The 21,639-nt window shown below is 36.3% G+C and overlaps 1 long non-coding RNA gene across 1 annotated transcript in view; it reads left to right on the top strand.

Moving 5' to 3' along the window:
• LOC125693829 (uncharacterized) overlaps nt 1–21,639 on the top strand; it is a 93,894-nt gene that overhangs the window by 43,860 nt on the left and 28,395 nt on the right. The gene's annotated exons all lie outside the window — the stretch shown is intronic.

Here is a 21,639-nt window from a genome sequence, read left to right as displayed (position 1 = left end):
GCTTTTCTACTGATGCTATTTATTGTCTTTCCTAACAAAAAGGCAACTCTTGAAACATGGACTGCTAAAATGTGCTAAGGAGATTTTCTGCACAGTGGTAACATGTGCTGGGTGCAATCTTGTGTGGGTACAGAAACTGCTAAGAAACCTGGATTTTTCCAGTGTGATATTACGTCGCGCAGGATAAATTTATCCCTACTGAATTCTATGTTGTCATGGATACGCTGCTATTGGTACCTGAACTACCTAGTTTAAAACTAGCTTAGTTATGTTGGTCTTCTTGTACTTTCTGCAAAATTTTTTGTATAGCTGGGAAGTTAATAAAATGTGGTTCTTCTGTCTTATGGAAGTGTTAGCTCCAAAGCAGCAAGCAGTCTTCACCATACGTTTCTTTGATACTGACTAGTTTAATATTGAGAAATGAGTGCAAAGTAATTTTATTGTGAAGTACTTTGGGGCAATCTTAGGGTGAGATCTTTCATGGCAGACATTTATTTGCATCAGATATTGGAGGATATTCTTGGTGGAAGATTACATTTCTAGTACCAGATTCCCCATGACCATCTTATTCTACCAAATTTCAATTTTTGGATAAATATACTGTAAATATTTGCATTTATTAATGCAAATGGAAATCGTTTCTTTATTAACACCAAGCAGTAGAAATTGAAACTGTTATGAAAACTGATATTACAGTGGGTTCTGTGATGTAAGCATTCTCTGCCTTAACCTTTTAAAAATAATTGTAATACTATTCAGTGTTTGGTTATCTATTAATATATTTTAACTTCTAGGAAGCTGTTTAGAATCACATGTTAAAAAATATTCAGCTTACAGGAGCAGACCCTTCTTAAAGAATTAGCACTATGAGGAGCCAGATGAACAAATACTTTGAGAAAGAAAATGATGCAAAAGGAGATGATGTTTTCTGCAAGGTTGTAAAGCTAGCTGTTTGAACCAAGAAATGGCAGTATAGCAGTGCTAGCATTTGAAGGGGGTAAATCACTGCTAATTTATTTAAAAACAAATGGTATATCTTTGCATATACCTTTGCTAACAAATGTCTGATGCAACTTTTACAAAAGCAGTGAAAAAATGACAAGTAATGACAAGGCTAAAGTAGATTAAATATGAAATAACTTGCTGAGCTATAAGTCAGTAAAACCAAAATCCTGTCTGTGCTATACTAAGCCAGAAAAAATAATTTATAGTTTAGTTTTTATTTCCTTTTCTTTTTGGGACCTAGAAAGGCTAATACTTTTATAATAACTGTTTGTTGAATGTCTGACTTCATGATCCTGACCATGAAGCACTGATCCATAACTGCTGAACAGGAGACCGCTATGGAGAATTTATGCTTCAAACCAGAAGAGTGTCTCAAACTATTATTGAGTTGTAGCACTACAATATAGCTCACAATAAAGCTTGTAACAGCATTGAGTTCTTTGCAGCTCTTTTCTCTTTAAAATCTCCTGATACTCTTTTAAATCAAGTTCTAAGGGGAAAGCCTGTTTTCCAGGACAGTAAATAAGATGTTTATGGAGAACAGAATCCTCTCTTTCCCACTGTGCCTGAGCAATCCAGGAATTACAGTAGGTTATTACTCCTTTTCTTCAACTTCGAGGGAGATGATGGCTTAGGATAAGCCCGATGGTGGCCCTAGCTACCACACCAATCTTTCCTCAGGCTAGATGACCGAGGCTAAGAGGCCACAGAAATATTCATAACTCTCAGACATGCTCTTAAATTCCATCTTCCATGTGCAGTGGAGCTGTGTTTTGTGCCGCTGCATGTCATTTTTCTTTCAGCTAAAAAATAAAAGGAAGGTGACATAATTAATCAAGACTTAATTGAATAGTTTCAGTGAGTAGGCATTTTTTTTATACCAAACTAGTAGCTGACCTGTAATTTTAAAATGTGAGAAAAAAAGAGAAATTCAGATTCAGCATCTATTTGAGTATTCTCCCCATAACTTTTAAATGAGCAGTAGTTTAATATCAGCTGTAGCTGCAGTAAAAAAATGAAGTAAAATAAAATCATACAGAACCTGTACATCTGTGGTAACATGATGCTAGTTTGTTAATAATGAAAATAGCTTGAAGCATTTGGAGAGGTAAATTGTATTGCTGGGAAAGTGAAAAGTGTCAGTATGTATTTTCATTATTTGGTCTTTTCTGAATCAGGAAAAGCCTCCGATCTGTTTTTAACAAGCCCAACTACAAATATAATCTAAGTAAGTTGCACTACTTATTCACGTAAGATTCTCTCTCTGTTAGAGATTTAAAAGCCTTATTTCTCCTATATTATTATTCAGCAGCTGCTTACCAGGATTGTAACTTTGTGCTAAGCATAAAGATAAATAAATTATAGTTAGGCAAGTTTATCATTGGAGAAAGTTTGCTTAGTACAGATTGAATATTTAGGGTTTTAGTCATCCTCTTTTAAGACAGGGTGTAGATAATAGTTGAAAATCTTGCAGACCAGTGAAGTCTTGTGGGTAAAAAAGGACACTACCTGTAATGCAGCCTCCTAAAAATCAAGTTGCCAATGAACTTTGTAAGGTCCTTTTCCAAATCATGAAGTTGTTAAAAACTACATTATGAGAAGGTTTATACCTTAAAAACATTGCTTTCTTTAAACTAAAACTCTTCTCAAAATGACATTTGGAGGGAGTGTTTCAGATGTTTACTGTGCAGTATAATGAGAAAAACTGAAAGGTAGTTACACTGAAAAGTGCTTTCTAATATTAACTATATATGTTGCTGTGAGGTGTACCTTTGTTGACAATGATGTAAGAAGGAGATATAATTCTCTCATTCTTTCTCCTTTTAAAAATAATCTTGAACTGCATCTTCCAATAGGATTCATTTTATTTGCTTCTACAGGCAAACTTTTCTGGGCTATTACATTTATGATTTAATGGACAAATTTCTGTTTAAAAAGATTAATTTTACCCTGGGATTTGAGTGAAAGCTCTGGCTCATTGTGCTCTGCAATAGTAGTATATTTGAGAGCTATGGGCTTTGATGGAGGGCAACCTGCCCTCTGCTCCAGAGAATGCCTCTCAGGGGAATGTTCACTGCAGTACTTTAGATGATAACCACTCTCAGAAAGCGTAATGGATGACAAAGCAAATGGTGAGATAGTTTGACCCATGCCAGTTTGAAGGCTTTAAAATTGCTGACCTTACTATGAACTTACAGGGGTTTTTTTTTTTGGTTTTTTTTTTTTTAACTCCCCTGTGTAGGAAGTGCAATACAGGTGCACTGTGATTCTTGCCAGAGAGGTCTGCAACTATGTGTCCTGTAGCTTCTGTGATGTTTTCACAGTTAGTATAATTTCTTATACGATGTATCTTTCTGAAGACAGAAATGTAGATCATTGTCACAAAGTTGTCATGGGAGAGACTATGCGTTAGATAAATAGTTCCAATTTTGGCTAATTGTAAACTTCTGGCTTTCTTTACTGTCTAGACACCCCAGAGTGACAGCAAGCCTTAAATGATGTCTTCCACTTTTGTAGGTATTTCAAAGTTGGCTTTAAAGTTTCTTGTTTGGAGCAAGTTGTGTTGCCACAAGAACACGTAATGAAAGTCACCCTAGGATGTGTTGTTCTTTTTTGCTGCCATGGCTACATTGCTCATGTTGTCTCAGCTAGCAGCTCCAATATATCTAATAAGCTGTAGACACAGAGGTGTCTGCAGTGTTGGTATGTATCTTGAGTTTTCCTTGGTGCACAATATGGACTGAATTATGCAAGGTTCATACATCTGCTTTGCAATAGTACTGTGAAATTTTGCTAGTCTAGACAAAATATATTTACCTGTTGTTCAGTAGGATGTTAGCATTTCACTTACACATCAAAATGTTATTTATAAAAGAAGTCAAACTGCAGTGTAGAGAAATATCTGTCCATCCAGATTTGTATGAAATGTATTGTTTTTGTGACTTTTCACATGTCAGCTTCAAGGAGGAGGAGGGAACAGGATGGACAAAAGATGACCAAGAAAACAGCATCAATCAAATGTATCCAATTCTGCAAAACTTTCCTATTATACTTTTTATTGGCACTATGTGGACCTTCATAGTGAGGTAGACGTAACTCACTTTTAGACTTTGCCGCTCAGAATTAATGAGGTTGTTCTAAGCTTGTGCCAATGAAATCTTTATACTTCACACTGCAATACATGCTTTATATAGCATACAGAAAGAGAGATGTATAGACATTTATCCAGCTTATTTCTTTAGCTTTAGACTTACAGAGTATAAAGCTTAAGATTGTGTATCTTTAATACTTCAGTAGTCCTAAAATGTCCATAACTGTAAAGGTAAATGGTCTGTGAAATGACAAGCTTAGCATCTTTAAAGGAATAATGTGTTTAGAGTCCTGATGAAATAAGGGTAAATCTGTCAATATAAGATCTACTTTAGAGAATATGATAATTTCCATTAAGTTATTTTTTCTACAGGATAATAGGAAAGCTGTTATTCAGTTAGATAAAAAGCCCATTACATGTATTAAAAGAAAAAGGAGGGGAACCAAATATGAATTTTAACTACTTGAACTCAACAAAGACAACGAGGAAAAAAATTCTGTTTGGCCAAGCCAGTCAATATTTGTTTTAATACAAATAACTAAGAAAACTCACACTGCAATGCAAGCAAGTTAGAAATGCCAAGTGCTCCAATGTGGAAACGATATAAAGACTTATTGGAAAGAAAAAAAAAAAAAACATTCAGAGGGCTTTAAGTTTTCTTTTGGGTTTGATTTTATTACTAAGCTCAAATATGTTTCAATGCATTAAAACTGAAAGATCAGTGGGGGAGAATGAAATTTTTATGCTTGAACCAGCTGAGTATTTTGAGAGAAACTGCAAAAATAACAGTATGTAAGACATCACCAAACATAGATGTATATGTATTCTAACAACAACAACAACAAAGCCCTCAAAACTTATAGTAATTTGAATGGTAATATAGCAAATAGAAACAGCACACAAAATGCATATTCCATAATAGAGACAGAAAGCTATCTAGTTCTTGAAAGCACTTTTGCCCGAGGCAGTCTCTGAGATGCAAATTTTGAAACCAGGGAAGCATTCTAGGAAAGTAACCTCTAGGTCTGCCTAGAGGTTATTAAAATTTTCCTTTGGCATTGTTTGTTGATCAGTGTCCAAGGCAGGATGCAATACACAGGCAACTGGCCTTATCCAGAACGGTCCTGTGTCAGCTATATGTGTTGCTGGCAGTATCAATCTCTAAGTTTTTATCCCATGTAATAATATCAGACAAACAACTAAGCATGGGGTAAATCTACCACAGTAATTGTTACCCTTGCATAACATTAGGCATGCTCTTCTTATCTCTGAGAGAGCAAGGACACAAAGTACACTGAGTTAGAACAGCAGACTCTTAGCTGTGTGTTTTCAGCACATATTTTGGTACTTTTCGTAAGTCACTCAAACAAGATATTATCCATTTTGGGCCAGCTGGGGCAAATTTGTTTCTGTTAAGACAAATCTTTCAGAAATAAATATCAGTTCGACTTCAGTAGAGTATTCAATTCCAAATATGAATATACTCTCAGAGTGAGAGTTGAGGAAAAGGTCAGATGATATCATTAGCATTGCTAAGAACGGCTACAGGGTTTGAGAAGGCTGAAGAAAAGTAACACTGGACAGGAGCCAGAAATCTGCACTTTGGTGAAAAAATTTCATTGTCTTAAATACATTATTTCTATTTCCTCTTGATAGGGATCTTTGAGGACTGCCTCAGCCACCGTTCAAGAGTTAAATTGTCAGCAGTCTTAATGATCTTGTTCACCTAGGTTTCCAGTAGATAGAAATACTGGTCTGAGGCTTCACAAGCAATAAAATCTATGAAGACGTGATCAAGTGGTTAATTGAGATGTATGTTTTCTCTCATTGCTCTTTAGAGGATGAAAACGTTCTAAAAGGACGTGTCGCTTGAATGATATAGCTATTATATGCTATCTTTAATTACGTAGTGAGATTTTGTTGTTTTAGGTATATTCCAGTACCTTTTACAGTACTTTGGTACAAGAAAATGTATAAATGTAAAAATGTTTCTAACCAAGTGAGTTCATTGAGATGTTATGTTGAAGATTAAAAAGCTAAATCTTGCAATTATTACAGTCATAAAGCATGCTATGTAAGAGAACTTAGAAGTATTTTAGATAATGATTTAGCACCTTCAGTAGTCAGTGGAAGAAAGCAGATGAGATCGGTCCTAATAGATTTTCCTTGAAAATCAAGGAAGACAAAGTGAGTTATGAAATCAATCTGAAGGAAGCACATAACAGCCTTAAAGATGTCCACAATGCAATGCAGAGAAGTAAGCACTTGAATGCGGTAGCTCTGTGTCAACATATCTCTGTTTGAGCTAACCAGCCCACTGAAAGGCACGGCAAGTCAGCTGTCGCATTTCTCTAAAGAAAGCAGTTAAGTGCAGGACATCAGCAAATATTCCTGCAGGCTGAATAGCTTGGAAGTCAAGGCACACATGTTCAGCCTGCAGTTACAGATATCCCTTAGTTTCCAAGTTTTATACAAATCTCCAAAGCATAAAAGATTGTATATTTTCCACAGTGCTTATTTCATTTCACATGGTAGCATCCGATACCCTTGCTGCCATTTCTCTTGCCAGCTCTTAGTAAAAATGTGTAGCCTGCTCAATTGCCATCTCTCATTACAATCCACAGTTTATAAATAAAAGACAATGACTGTTTAAAAAAAAAATCAAAGCACTTGGCTGACAACTGGAATGTGTTATTACACATCTCTTTGTTTGCCATGAAAAGCTTGTCATTTTCTTCCAAATGCTAGTCTAATTTTCATAATAACAGTTCTAGCTCACCTTTCCTTTTTTAAAACAGCATTAAATTAAAAAATGGATCTGTTCCAGTGGTCAAATCTGTTGGTAGCAAAACATACTTACTCTTAATGGGAGTGTAACCTTGTTAAAGGCTGAGTGAAAGCTAAATGATGTCCTTGCAGAGAGAGAAACAATGTAGTTCGTTTCTGGCATAAATTGAGGGGAAGAGAAACAAGAGCTGTAAACAAATCTGTGTAACGGAGGCAAGCTTTGTGTCTAACAGGGTAACTGTCTTAAACAAAGGTATGACTGTTAGAGTAGGGTCTGATAGAAGTGAATGATTGGCACATGAGAGGCTGTTGTGGTGACCCTTGAAAACATATGCTTTTCTTCTTTAGAATGTGTGTTCTTCACTATCCTTGACTGAGGAGAAAAAAATCACTGCACATTTCCTAAAACGTATAATAAGAGTTTCTCTAAATGGGAACTCAGCTTTTGACAATTCCATATGCATGGTAGGTAAAAGCTTTCTCTTGTTAGTGAATCACACTCAGTTGAAAAATTTGCAAATCTGATTCTTAGGTGGGGGAAGATGGAGTTTCACTGGAACTGTGTTGAGTTACGCAAGCTGACAATCAGCACTTTAACATCTGAAGCAGTACGAGACAGTAATAGATGTGTCAAAAAACACTCGGATGTTCCCCTGCAATATATAATCAATTGTATTAATATCAATTTTCATAAATTGAAGCAAATATTTAAAACATGAGCAAGATAAAATTTCCTATGAGCTTCCCATGAAATTAGCAGTTTGGATTTAAAGGGAAAGGTAATTAATTTGATAGAATTATGTAAATGAATATTTTTAATTGATATTTGTGACTTTAAAGAATAGAGAGAGAGTGTGGGGAAGTATTAAAAATAAGGCATGTGGACACTTGAACTGGTAACTGTAGCATTATAATGACAAGTAAAAATTGGCTAAATTGCTGAGGAATTCTAGCTCTGAGTTTTTCTCACAAATACATTTTGTTAATGGAGAAAAATGCAGCAAAAATTTCTACTGTTTCCATAGATCCTCATACTGAAATAGGTAGATATCCACTTTGCTGAAGGCTTATAAGCAAGTCACGGTTACATGGTGGGATGAGAAGGGATGCCACCTCTTGTGCCCATGGTACAGCTTCTGACTGAGTGCTGAGCAGGGTTTAAAACCAGCTGGACCACTCAGCAAGAAGCATCTGATCGTGCCTCACCATGGGACAGTTTTGTGGTGAGTCTAGAGACTAGAAAATGTAATATATAAGTAAACCTCGAAAAGAAACATTCTTTTTTGTACACTACGGTCAATCATACAGAAGCTCAGTGTTTGAAGGGACAGTTTCACCTGTAACTAAGGAGGCATTCAGTACAATAGTATGTAATCATTGCTATGGCAACATTTTTTTTCCTGATCGCTAGATAAAATGTTGGTTTTAAACTTGTGCCTATAGCTTGTAAATAGACTTGTTTATCCTTGTTTTACTTACCCTATATTCTCAATCACTACAATGAAGCTTGTAAAGAGCACTTGTAGAGCACAGTACAAAAACTGATGAAGCATATGTGTTCAATGACTTGTATACTGACACAATGAATTCAGTGAAAAACTAATTATTAATGATAGTAAAACAATAACAGTTTGTCCTCTATAGCTTCTTTCATCAGAGAAGCTCAAAGAGCTTCACAAATATTAATTAAGCCTTAGAAGACCTTGATAAGCATCTCTCCCTTCCTCTTTTTATTTCCTCCACAACTAATACTAATTTGTGGATTATAGTGATTCAGAACAACAAATCAAGAAGAAATGGAAAGGGAAAAAAAGATCCTTGTACTGTGTAAGGGTGCTACAGAGTCTCAGCCTGTGCTAGTGAAACCAAATGCTGTGTTGGATGCCATGCCATATAATCTCTGCACCTGCCTGTGCACCCTCGTTTTCATTAAGCGTCTCTCAGGTCCACAGTGTGTACAACCATGTAATCAGAATTTTTTTTGTCAACGTCTAATCCTTTCCTAACCAGTAAGCTGTATTGATTGCTCTTACTGCTTGTTCTTACTTGCATTCTAATATGTAGATTTAGCCAAAGTGATGTGATCTTTCTCATTATTATTTTTATTTTAAGAAAGTTATTTTAAGAAAAAAATTCCCCAAGCTTTATAGTTTATAAATTTAAGCAGAGAGAAAGTTGGTCAAGGATCTTGAGATCTAATTCTATTTGCAAATGGTTTGAACGTAACTTCAAAAAATATATATATATATTTTAATCTCATTACTTCAATTTCCTGCTTTGGAGAAGAGATAAAAAAAAATTAATTTTCAGAGGTTCTAGAAGCATTATTTAATCGTTGTTTTAAAGATAGTGTAGCTAAGGTTATATGCATTGCCTCTGAACAGAAACGAGGTAATAATCTTTTTATTGAGGCATTTATTTATTAATCCTTAATGTTACAAACTTGGCCACACAGATCAGGGCATTCCATAGTGGATGAGATTTTGATGAGCTCTTTTCCTACAACCTTGCCAGCAACTTTATCTTTCTAACCCCATTTTAATCAGCTAGAAGAATGCAATAATCTTAATTATTTTCCAGAGTAAAGTCAAATCTAGTCAGGATTATAGCCTTACACAGTGTCATTTCAGAAATGCTGTTTTCTCTCCTTGGACTACCAGTTCCCTTTTGTCTTTGCTGTTCCTTACTTCTTCATCCCTTTTTACTTTTGGGACCGCTACAGTTCTTCCAATCTGACAACTGATCTGCTGCCTATTACAATCTTTCATGGTAGTTTCCCAAATGCAAAGTTGAGCTGTTAAGGTCTCTGCAGCTTGATCTCAGGAAAGGAAGAATGTCCAAATCGAAGTTATTCACCAAAAGATTTTTCATCTGGTTTATATTGTTATTTCAGACAATCAAATGATTTCTACTCAAGTAAAGACAACTATTTGTGCCACCAGGCAGGCTGCAGGCACTTGTTCAGAGCTGTGTGAAAATCACTGATCTGGCAAACAATTCCTCTTTGTTCAGTCATGTCATTCTTATCTTCGCATAGAATTTCATCCTCAGTCTAAACTTGAAGATCATAAAGTAAAATTCCCCCACACAGGAAAGCAAATCGAGTGAGAGGGAGAAGTTGAGGTGAGCCTTAGGTAGCCTGCTTTCTCACAGATGTCACGTAGTGGAAACTTGCATGCAATTTAACGTGAATTTTAAAACCCAGTTTCTGCCAAGGTGCCTCCTGCAAGCTGGTTCTGTGGCACTGGCTCTGACCTAGTTATTCACAGCAGTTCTTGATAAGGAGGGCAATTGTGTTCATCCTGGTTCTCCTGTGGACAATTATAGAGAAACACAGTATTGCTTAATTCTAATGAATTATATTCAGATATTTGATTAGCCACTGCAGAATAAAATTGCAGATGGTCTTTTTCCATCCAGAAGAACATTTGAAGCTGTTGATCTACCTGTCCATGAGCCCAGAATGGGAAGAATATTCAGGACAGATGCCCTTTGAGTGCCTGTGTGTGGGCAGTAGCTTCCTAAAATTTCTTACTGCAATGAGCAATTATGAGTTTGAGAAAAGCAGTTCAGGAAGACCTAAGCTAGTTAGTACACAAGTTAGCTAGGTGCTTAATGCATAGGGGTATGAAATGTCTCACTTAGAGGAATTTGGCTCTTTGTGCTCCAAACTGTGTCCTGGAGAAATCTATCTTTCTAGTACTATTTTGGGAAATTAGGCTCCCTGACCATGCTTTGAACTGCATGTAAACTCATTCTTTAAAGCAGATGGTCTGAATATGACTCTTGGGTCTAATTCTCTGCTTTCTACTAGCAAAGAGGAAATGTAACATAGGGAAAATCTGAATTGCTGTTGATTCTGTTTGGCGGGGTTAAAAACTAAAAGCTCTTCTTCTAGTGCTATGAGTCTCAATCAAGACTCGTTGTAATGTTAGAAAGGATTATTTAAGTCTTCAAATTATTGTCAAGAACAACAAAAAAAGGCAAATAAAAGCATTCAGAATCAATTTTCTAAAAGATTAAGATGAGTAAGATATTTTGTGCTTCAGGTCCCAGAATTAAGAATAATTAACTTTTCAGACAGAAAATTTTGTTTGTTGAGACTACTCTTTTGTAAAAAATGAAGGACTTCTGCAATTCTCTTACAGCTTGTGACCCAGTTCTGCGATATTAGCAATCTTTGGGCATTCATGCACATACTAGAAATTCTATTTCATAAATATAATGAATAGTTCCAAACTGTTATTCACTGCTACATGAGTCCAAAGTGCAAATTTACAATTATATTCAGTCAGAGGTAAATTAAGGAGAATTTTCTTCATCAATTAAATTTATTGTAAAAAAGAAAAAGCTTGCTTGCTGTTGCCATCTTTTGCAGATCAACTTTAAATCACAAACACTATGCCAAAAGCTGCTTGTTTAGCAGCCACTGTGGTTACAATATCCAGCTAATGATTTATTCATCCATTTCCCGTGGTTTTGTTGATTTGATAGGATAACATAACACTTACTTGTAACACACAAGAAATTTAGTGTTTTGGCTGAAGTATCTTAGCTAAGCCGTTCTTCTGCATTTCTTTCGGGCTTTGGGTTCCATCACTTTGCTATTAGCATGGTTTAATTAGCCTTTCGCAACAGAATGCTGGTGTTAGAATATGAATGAAGTCCTGTAGCATTCCCATTCAAGTGTGGGATCACTAGGTTAATCTCTACATGAAATAGTTCGGTTGCTGAATGGGAGGGATGCCATGCAGGTTAAGGCTGGTGAAGTCAATATATTTTAAGAGATTTAGTAAGACACACTCTTCAGATGTAGCTTCTGCGATGATTTAATAACTGTGAATTACTTTTATAACTAATTGGAGTGCAGCTTTAATTTCCATCCTTTCCATTTGCCGGATGACAAAGACCTGAAGTAATCAAGCATAATCCTTCTGGGCTGTCATCCTGGGAGCTGGCAGAGAGCGGATGGCACTACTTCAAGTTTTCCTGCTATACAGAAACATAAAATGAACCCTAAGTTATTCTGTGGCATCATTATCTTCTGACAAAGCACAGCATCCTGAGACTGGGAGTTACAAGGCATCAGTAGTGCCCAGGTTTGGTGTGGGAGCTGAGATTAACATGAGGAAAAATCTCCTGTCCCTTCCCAGCCACCACCTGGCAGTTCAGCCAAAGCTGCATGGTTGGCTCCCCTGTCTGCTTACTGTCATAACTTGTTCAGTTAAAATTTTGGGCATCTAAGGGTGTGCTCAGTTGCTATGTGTCAAGTGCTCTAACACCTGGTCACCTGAGTGGCTTTACTTCAGTAAATGTCTCAGACTGGCAAAGGATGGGACACTGCAGGGCAGCAAGGGAGTGGTGACAGGGAAAAAAACACAAGTTGCATGAGGATTTTCCTCAGGGGAGAGAGCAGTCTTGTTCAAAGCTTGATGTGTGACTTTTGGCTGGAATAAAAGTTGGCTTGATTGAAAGCTGAGGGAATGGGATCCACACGTCAGAAAGAAAAATATTTCTCAGTGAGTAAGAATTCTCATTAGTAGCTTGCTATATACTGCCTGTGAGAAATGAATAGAACAGTTACTTTTAAGTTTACTTTTTTATTAAATGATCATTGGCCTGTCTAGCTATACAGCACTATTATTACCAGAAGGAGAACACTGCAGAGTGATTGCTTAATTTTATGTAAATACTCTTTACTCTCATACTTGTCCACTCTGAAACAATAGTTCAACAGCAGCAATTAAAGTGGGTCAAACTTGTTTTCCCTGATTACCAAGTAAATTTAGCGAAGTGGATTCAAACACCTAACTCAAATACTCCTTACTTTACCTTCTTAGAGAAGGCTGTGAAAGAGAAAGCACAGTTACAGAGAAAGGGAAAAGCCTGTGAAATTGACAATGAAAGGTGGGTAGGGAGGTATGGAGGAGCCTGTGTTTCTATACCTATCTGCCTTGGGTCAGGACCTCAGTACAAACTGCACAGATGTCTCCTCTTTTCTCTGCTGTCAATTACCTCCCTTGATCATTCCGTTTTTAAAATACAGGACTTTTGGCACAGTGCTGATAACTGAATTTTCCCACTGCTACACAGTTTGAGAGCAACACAAGTAATCTAGTGATTATTTTTTAATGAGATTGCATTATTCTGCTTGTTGGTGTTTAGTATTCAGGGTATTGAACAACCAGTTTTTGGTTCAGTACAGGCTGGAAAAAACGTATTACCAGCAAGGGAAAAGTTGCCAATAAGCAATAGATGTTATTATGTTCCTAAAACCAGACTTTCATCTGCCCGTGTTCTGTGAGGCAGTTCCAAGAAAACACCCATTTTTGCTTGCAGAAAAGGATTGATACATTCTTGTAGGGCTTGAGATACTTCCTCACTGCTACAGTGAAAAAAAATCAGCTGAAAAACAAACCTGCAGCACCTGTGACTTCAGGACAGTGAATAGGGGTGACATCCTTGTGCTTCAGAGCCACAGGGCAGTCTTTTCAAGTGAAACCTCTTCCCCACACTGTCGTGTCTGCTTCATTCTGAAACGAAGGTAAACGTGAGGTGGCAGCCTGCTCTTGGGTAAGCAGGTAGGGTAGCCTCCACTGAAGGACTGACTGGATAGGCACAGATGAGATACAAAGTTTCTATGTTTTTACCCTTTTTCACTCACTCACTACGGAGTAACAAAGATACACCCAATGTCCTCAGATATTTATATGAGTATTTAAATGAGTACAGCAGTTGACTGCTGCTAGAGTAGATTTCGTGACACCTGAAATATTGCAATAGACTTTTAAATTGTTTTTCATTGAATATTTTCAGCAGAACTGCTTGGACATCTAGAACATCACTCTTTTTACTGTATTTTTCCTTAACGTGGAGTGAAAACCTCTTTCTATGTTGAACAGGTGCATAGGATCAATTAGTTTCCCTGCTCAGTATACAATGTAATTTAGCACCTCAATTACATGAATTACACTTTCTGTAATTGAGTATGTCTGGGTAGGGCTAAGTGTACACTTTGGAGCTTAACCTCCATTGATATATCATACTGTAGATCTACAGTGTTTGCATAATGTTTAGCCAAATTGGTACGAATCTAAAAATTTAGTCAAATTTGTTTTTTAAAATCATGTAAAGTATGCATGGAGTGGAACTTGAGGTCAGCTGCAGTGATGTTCATCTTGGTTTGTAGGGATGCTCTGAAGTCAAACTAAGAGATATTAGTTTTGGTTGTAATATTGTTGCTGTTTGTGCTGTGGTGCTTCCATCCTCTAACCAATATTTTGAAACGCTGACTGGTCTCTAGTAGCCAGATGTTTGGTCCTACCTGATCTTGTAAGCTAGCAGCTGTATTAGATGTAGCTTTCCAGTGTTTCTTTACTTCCTTGGCTTGTACTGAAAGTAGTTTGTGGGTTTAAAATGTGAGGTGATGGATAAAACGGTATAGCTGAAGAGACACAAGACTTGCAACAAGTTTAAGTCTCGAAATACATATGATATGTTCAACTTCCTATGGTAAACTACTGAACATCAGCCAGTACTGAAATGAATCAGCAGGTCTAGATCTTTGTGCTGGTGAAGAACGTTCCTTGTGGTACCAAGATATGAGGCCTTTATGGTAGGAATTGTTATTGTACTGTCAATCTGCTGGTGTTACTGCAATAGAAATACTGTGTTTGCTGTTTGGGGAATTAAATAGATACTGTGATTGTTCTACTTGAACTTATGTCATGCTCCTGACTTACAGAATTTAGAATAAGAACAAATGGATATTTTCTTCTATATTGCCAGGTTTTCAGGAGTATAACTTTTTTCCTGCTCTGAAAGTCCTCAAATCTAAACTTGATTTTTTTTTTTTTTTTTTATTTTCACCCAGTGAAAATGCAGCTGGCAGGAAAAATATTGTCAAAAAGAAAAGAAGAAAATAATTTTGGAAATAAAAACAAAATTACGAGCAAAAGCAAAAAAGAACAAAACTTTGGTGGGGCTACTTTTTAAAAATGCTGATGTCATATGTTGAAAGGAAATTATCAGACAATAATCTTCAAACGTGTAATTTCCAAGTACTGACTTTATTCAAGGGCCTTAAGAGAGAAGAGTTTTGAGACTTCTAATTCCCTTGGTGAAATAATCACATCAGATGCTTACCTTTTTTTTTTTTCTAGAACTGTTTTTTTTTTTTTTAATTTTTGTTTAAAAGGATGATGAGCACCACAACAGGAATGTATAATTTATTGTTTTTCCTATAATCTTTGTCATAAGACATCATTACAATAAGTTTAAGAGAAAGAATGAAAAAATGCTGTCCACACAACATACTGTATTCTCCTAGTGGCAAGTGGTTTGTAAATAATAGTGTAGCATGAAATGGAAATAAGTGAATTCTGGCTGAAAATAGCAGGCATTGTCTGCTGTACAAAGAAGGAGAAAATAGTTCTGAGGTTTCCCAAATCTCTTATCCGAAGCTCTGGCATTCTGGTCTGTTGAGGAGCCAAAAGAGGATCAAACCACAGGGACAGAAGAGATGATAGTCTTGCACATACTTCCTTTGATGATCTTCTGAGAGAATCATTTGGCTAAATTTCTGAAGCGTACTGCATAAGGGCTAAACTCTGACTTCAAGGGGGCTGTCAGTCTATGCAAGCAGTGTATCTGGCTGTAACTGGCTTTTTCTAATTCTTCCAGAATGCATTCAGTCTCTTCCAAATGTCAATTCTCTATTTGGAACCAGATAAATTTCATGCACAGTGAAGAATAAAAAGACACTTCAAATGTATTACACTGCTTAAAGCCTTACTTAGGCCTTATGCTTTGGAGAAAGTGATGACCATTTTCTCCAAAGAGATTCATTTCACTAATGACTTCATTAGACATTGCCTCTGTCTCTCACTGGTGCTACAGATTTAGTTATAAGACCTAGATAAACAGCTGCGCATGCAGAAAATGAAATATACAAAACATTGCTCGCTCATAGTGTTTGATTGAAATTTTTTTTGAAAGTATATTTGCTATGTTTCTGTGATGTTCTCCTTCTTCTCCTCTCTCTCCCCTCCCCCCCTCCCCAGCTTCTTTCCTCAACTCCCTTCTTCAATCTGGCCTTGCTCTCAAGGCCCCACAAAAGAAGACAATGACCAGCAGTACTGATAACACTCTTGCTAAAACAGGTTAATGACCATAAATCTGTCTTAAGCTAGGGGCTGAAAGAACTGATAGCAGACCCCTGGTTCAGTAGCAGAGGACCAGTTGAACTTGTGCTTAAAAGGCAGACTGCATCTGTGCATCAACTATTTTACTGCCGTAATTAGTGAGCAGCCCAAGAGCCCCTTTCAAGCTCTCCTGCACAGCGGCTGGATGCAAGACAGGATATCTTCCCTTGAGCAGGAATGCCTCTCAAGGTCACACCTGCACAGAGATCCCTTACACTTTGACTTCAAGATGCCTTGCTGATACAGATCCTCAGTAAGTGACTAATAATTTGTTTTAGGCTTTGTTAACCTTACTAAGATCACATGTTTGATTGTAAGATTTGTTAACTTCATTAAGATTATATCTTAGATTTATCGTGCACGTGTGATCCCTTGTACATAAACCATTGTCCAAGTCTGGTACTTGGAGTGGATTCAGCCATATTAGGCTCCTTATCTCCATGGATTAAGGAGTTTAGAAAGCAAGTGGGTCCACTCTCAAACTTGTTCAACATGAAGGCCTCCTGTGTGTGTTTGACCCTACTCTCTGTGCAGTAAATAACTTTATCCAGCCATCTCAAATCTTTTAAAGTCACTGCCTTATTTACAAGCTTCGTTATATCACTGTGTTTATGTCTGTATTATATCAATAAATATGTTCTAGCTTCTCTCCTATGAGCACTGTATAGTGTAGTTGTTTTCCAATCCATAACAATTTAACAAATATCCTTAGATGAACAAGCAAAAAAAGCAAAAAAAAGAAAAAAAGAAAAAAAAAAAAAAAAAAGAAAAAAATCTAAAGTCAGCACAACTAAGATTTCAATTCAGAGATCATTGTTAAAAACAAAAATATTCCAGAATAAATAATAAATTTTCCTCATCATAGGGAGATGTCACTGTAGTCTTGTTATAGAAACAGTAGTATGGACAATCTGTCGATCTGACGTAGCTACTCAACTGTAACCACTGAATGATCCTCTGAAGTCAACTACTTCACAATGAAATGCATATGATACAGAATGGGCAGAAGCCTCAATAAATGGTTCTGAATATGACGGAGAAGTCATTGTGTGTATATGTATAACACAGTTGATTTCTTGCTTCACAGAACTGAATAATCTGGAAAAATGCATTGTGTCAGGAGAGAAACTAAAAAGAAACAGAAAAGTGATTCTATTTGCTATGTGTGCCATGTATAATGTCATATAAATATCAAACTTTTTTTTTTTTTAATATCTAATAGTGATGTGCTCTGGATTTCTGGCTGAGCAGGCACTTTTTCTCTGACTGCTGAAATATTGTGGTGATATTTAAATTTTCTGGTTTGTAGCAGGAAAAACTATAGCACAGTGACTTTATGGAAGCTGTAAAATAGTTTTCATTTCTTTCTTTTGAAAAGACTGTTCATCATTAAATATCTTCCTAGCACTTTGCAGCAGAAATCTCAGAACATGAAACATAAGGATTTAAGATGATATTTCTGTGCTGTTGAAACTCTTTGTAAAAATGCAGGTGTAAGAAAAGTTTGATCTGTGATTAGCCTAACCAGTCACATTTGTCTGCTAGCTTTAAAGCTTCTTTTAATCACAGGATATACAGCCTTTGATGTGCATGGATACCTTTCATCCCTTTTCCAAAATTCTCTTCTCTGCCTTCCTTACATGCCAAGAACAAAATTTTCATGCTATTAAAATTAACGTATCAGATATTTTTATTTATGTACATTTTTAACTTTTCTATTCTTTTCTAAACGTAAGTTGTTATTGAATACTTGCTTTTATCGTTTTCCTGTAAAAATATTTTTATATATCCCTAGAGTCTGTTTTTTATTGCTGATTGATTAATCTGCTCATTATACTTCCAAAAAAATGGTAGAAATATCTTTTAATGAATTGTTAAAACATTTCAAAACTTTACAGAGGACATGTATGTGGATTAAATTCTGCCACTTGGACTAGTATGCTGTGGGCAGGCCTGCTGTGGTACCGACTGCTTCTCTTCTCCTTGCCAAGTTTTCATCTATTGTAGCTGACACTTATGTATGTTGCTCATTTTTTCCCTCTGGAAATACTTTTAGAGTAGTATACAGGCCCATGTGATCCCATTCCTTACTCTCTAAGAGTTTGTCCAGGTGGTAAATGGAGCATGTTCAATGAATTGGCTTTAGGGGGCTTGAAGGCTGTACCATACCTTCTCGACTGGCTTGATTTGGTTCTGCAGTATGTGGCATAAAGTGTAACAGGTGAGATAGTCAGTGTATACGTAATGCAACATGCTTAATTCCCCTGCAGTTTTTGTGGCTTGCTTCTGCTTTGATTCAGGCTTTTCTCCAGGTCTTACTTTCGGATCTCCTGGCCCTGAATCCTGGTTCTCGCTTTTTCTCATTGGATTTGGCTGTGCTAGCATTGCTCCTGGTGCTTTCTGCACTTGCAGCAATACAAGGAAGAGTGTAATGCAAATAAGCACCTGGAGCACAGCTGTCCAAGACCTCTTGGCATTACTGTAATCACTGCTGCACACAGAAAGCTGTGCTGCTATTCCTTTTACACTTATTTTTAGATGAGTTTGTACTTCATTGTAGGGTACAAACCTGCTGAGGGACTATTGGAGTTAAAAATTGAATCTTTGGTCTGCCAGTCCATACCATCTAGTGTTTAATCCTTACTTTGTAATCATTCTGAACAACAGGGGCCTTACACAGTAGCTGTCTATTAAGTGTTTATTGCAATAAAGTAGAAGTTATACATTTCATTACAAGTATTAAAACCTGGGCCTAAATTTGGAAAATGTACCTGCACAGCAGATATCTGATTCATTGTCAGAAGCATTTGGTGTCTGGGATCAACTGCTGGAAATCAGAGAAACAAGAAGTGGCTCTGAGCATTTATTTCCCTTTTTCTACCCAGTTGACAGCAAAATCCTACAATAATAGAGTGAGTTACAATGGCATCTAATGATTTTCTGGGAAGCAGGGAATATACTTTGGCAGGGAACCAGGACTTCGTCACACTGAGGCTTAATGCGTTGAGGTTTAAAACCTCAGACTTCAGTAGTCAGAGACTAAGGTGTGTTGAGGAAGAAACAGGTAACCCTGCCATATTCACCACCTCACATTTTACAGAAATTTGTAAGTTCTAAATTCAAACTTCTGAACAGTAATATGGAAATGTAGAGGAATTTACAGTAATTATAATCCAACTGAGGATTGCAGCCTGATACTATGTCAAACAGTTGTTGTCTTTTCAATACAGACACATTTCTTGGGATGTTATTTTCAACAGTTTTAAATTAAAAAAAAAAATTACATACTTAGTCTTTTTAAAGCAATACTTTAAACAAAGTGTATATTTTCCCTTAACTAATTGCCAAACAAATTGTGTAGGAGCAGAGTGGGGAGTTGGCAGTTTTTCCTGGGGCACCAAGGCTGGGTTTGTCTGTGATCTCAGCACAGTGTAGTTGTGGAGTGTCTTTTTTGCCTTCTTTTTCTATCTCCTGGGTTTTAAATAAAGTGTATAGCTGTACAAAGTTGTGGTCTGCATGCAGTACCAGCCACAAATACTTTCTTTTATATTAAAGCTAAATGAAACATTAAACAATTAATTTATATTTATGCGTGTTCTGTTAAACACAGGTGTAAAAATAACTAAGAACTTTTCATATATAAAATTTTGAGTCTTTTTTTTTTTTTTGTATATTTTCTTGTTAGTTTTTATGCTGTGGCACTTGGATTTGTAAGTCTTAAGTGTTTTAAATATCTGCCTACAGCAAGAGTCTGATCTCTTAAAACAACTTTTTGTACTTGATATTACTCCATGTATTAATTGTCTGATATAGCAAGTTTGAGATACGGGAAATTGCAGTGGTTTTTTATGACAAAGAAAAGACTAACAAAACAAACAAAAAAAAGCCAACAGCTCCAAAGAATGATTTTACATTTTTCTGTTCCATGAAGCTTTGAGCTGAAGAACTTGGGATTCTGTGCTGAGCACGATGTACATAAAACTGATTTCTGACAATTTTAATATTCTTCTTGGTATTGAATCATTTTGGTGTGTCGGCATTTGCGTGCATAGCTCCTCATATATGATGATGACAATATAGCCATACATTTTTTAGTGACAGATGGATTGCTCAGATTGATCCAATTTGAATGAGGATGTGCTAATTTGAAAAAAAAATAAAATATGACAGGTGTGCTTCACGTGTGATGCAGAAAGGTTATGTTATATTTGATGCTAGAGAGGAAGCAGTCCTGGTATCTCAGATACATATCTTGCACAAAAGTTTAATTTGTGTGGTGCAAGTTTGCAGAAATTACAATGTTTTGATACGATGAGTTGTGTCAATAAATCTTATCTCTCTCATGTGCATCTTAGGTAGGTAATGCTTTTGTCTTGTTTTCTTCATTTGCAAAAAATGTATCTAATTATCCAGTTAGATTTAATAAGAAGGAGCAAATACAAACCACTTTTGAATACCTTGCAAATAAATGAGATACAATGCATGGCTTTTTGATGCCAGTAAAATGGATAAATCATGTAATTGAGTTTAGTATATTTCTAGCTAAATTAATTTCATTTCTGTATAGATTTTAGTAGCTTTTGTTACTAGTAAATTTCCCCATTAGCTTGAAGAAATACAGCACTGCTTAACTCTGAAATGTCTAGCAGCAGCAGAAAATCCCCACAGTGGAAAGAGCCTTAGTAACCCCTTGGAAGTAGCTGAGGGATGTACTGGAAGGTGAGAGACCTGTGTTCTGTGATTTTGTCATTCCACTGCGTCCCGGTAGGCACCTCCTTGCAGCTATTCTACTTACCAATTTTACCCCAGTCTCTTAGGCATCAAACAGCTGTCTTCACCTCCATTGAATTTTATTTCATTCTAAAGGACAGAAAATAAAAATCTCAATTTTCTGTACAAATGGGGAAGATACTGCAGATCCTCTTTGAAGTAAGTTGTCATAAAGTTTTCATTCCTTGCTTGGAGTTAGCACAGGCTCTCTGTTTCAGGATTATTGCTCGTGATCTTGGAACACAACCTCTGTTGTACTTGATCTATGTTAGATGTTTCTTGGTCCATAGTTGCAAACATGTAGGTCAAGGAATAAAGTGCCTATTAAAGCTACCTGGAACACTAATGAGGTGTTAATTTGGGGATATGCATATTTGTAAATTGAGAGATCACTGATGGTTTCATAGTGATAGTTCTTACTCTTCTGTCTTTTTCTTGCAGATAACAAAGGGGTAATAAAAAAAAATCTATCCAAACAATAGGAATGACTGTGAATGAATAGTAAACAGAAATTGGAAATAATTAAAAAAAAAAATACTGAACTAGAAATAAAATTAGAAGTTGATGCACATGCATTGTAATTTTCTTATAAGCAGGGATTTAGTAGAAGTGACCTTTATAATCTTAAAGCATGATGCATGTTTAGAGGCATCTTTTCAATTTCTTTAAAAGTTTACAATGAAATCTAAACTTTCATGTCAGTAAGCTGGAAAGATTGACATTAAACTTCAACATTACATCATAGATGTTGTATCACTGTAAATTTTTTGCTTTTTCAAATGG

Source organism: Lagopus muta, chromosome 5 (genome assembly GCF_023343835.1).
Source record: "Lagopus muta isolate bLagMut1 chromosome 5, bLagMut1 primary, whole genome shotgun sequence".
Taxonomy (NCBI): Eukaryota; Metazoa; Chordata; class Aves; order Galliformes; family Phasianidae; genus Lagopus; species Lagopus muta.
This window is presented reverse-complemented; position numbering and strand designations above follow the sequence as displayed.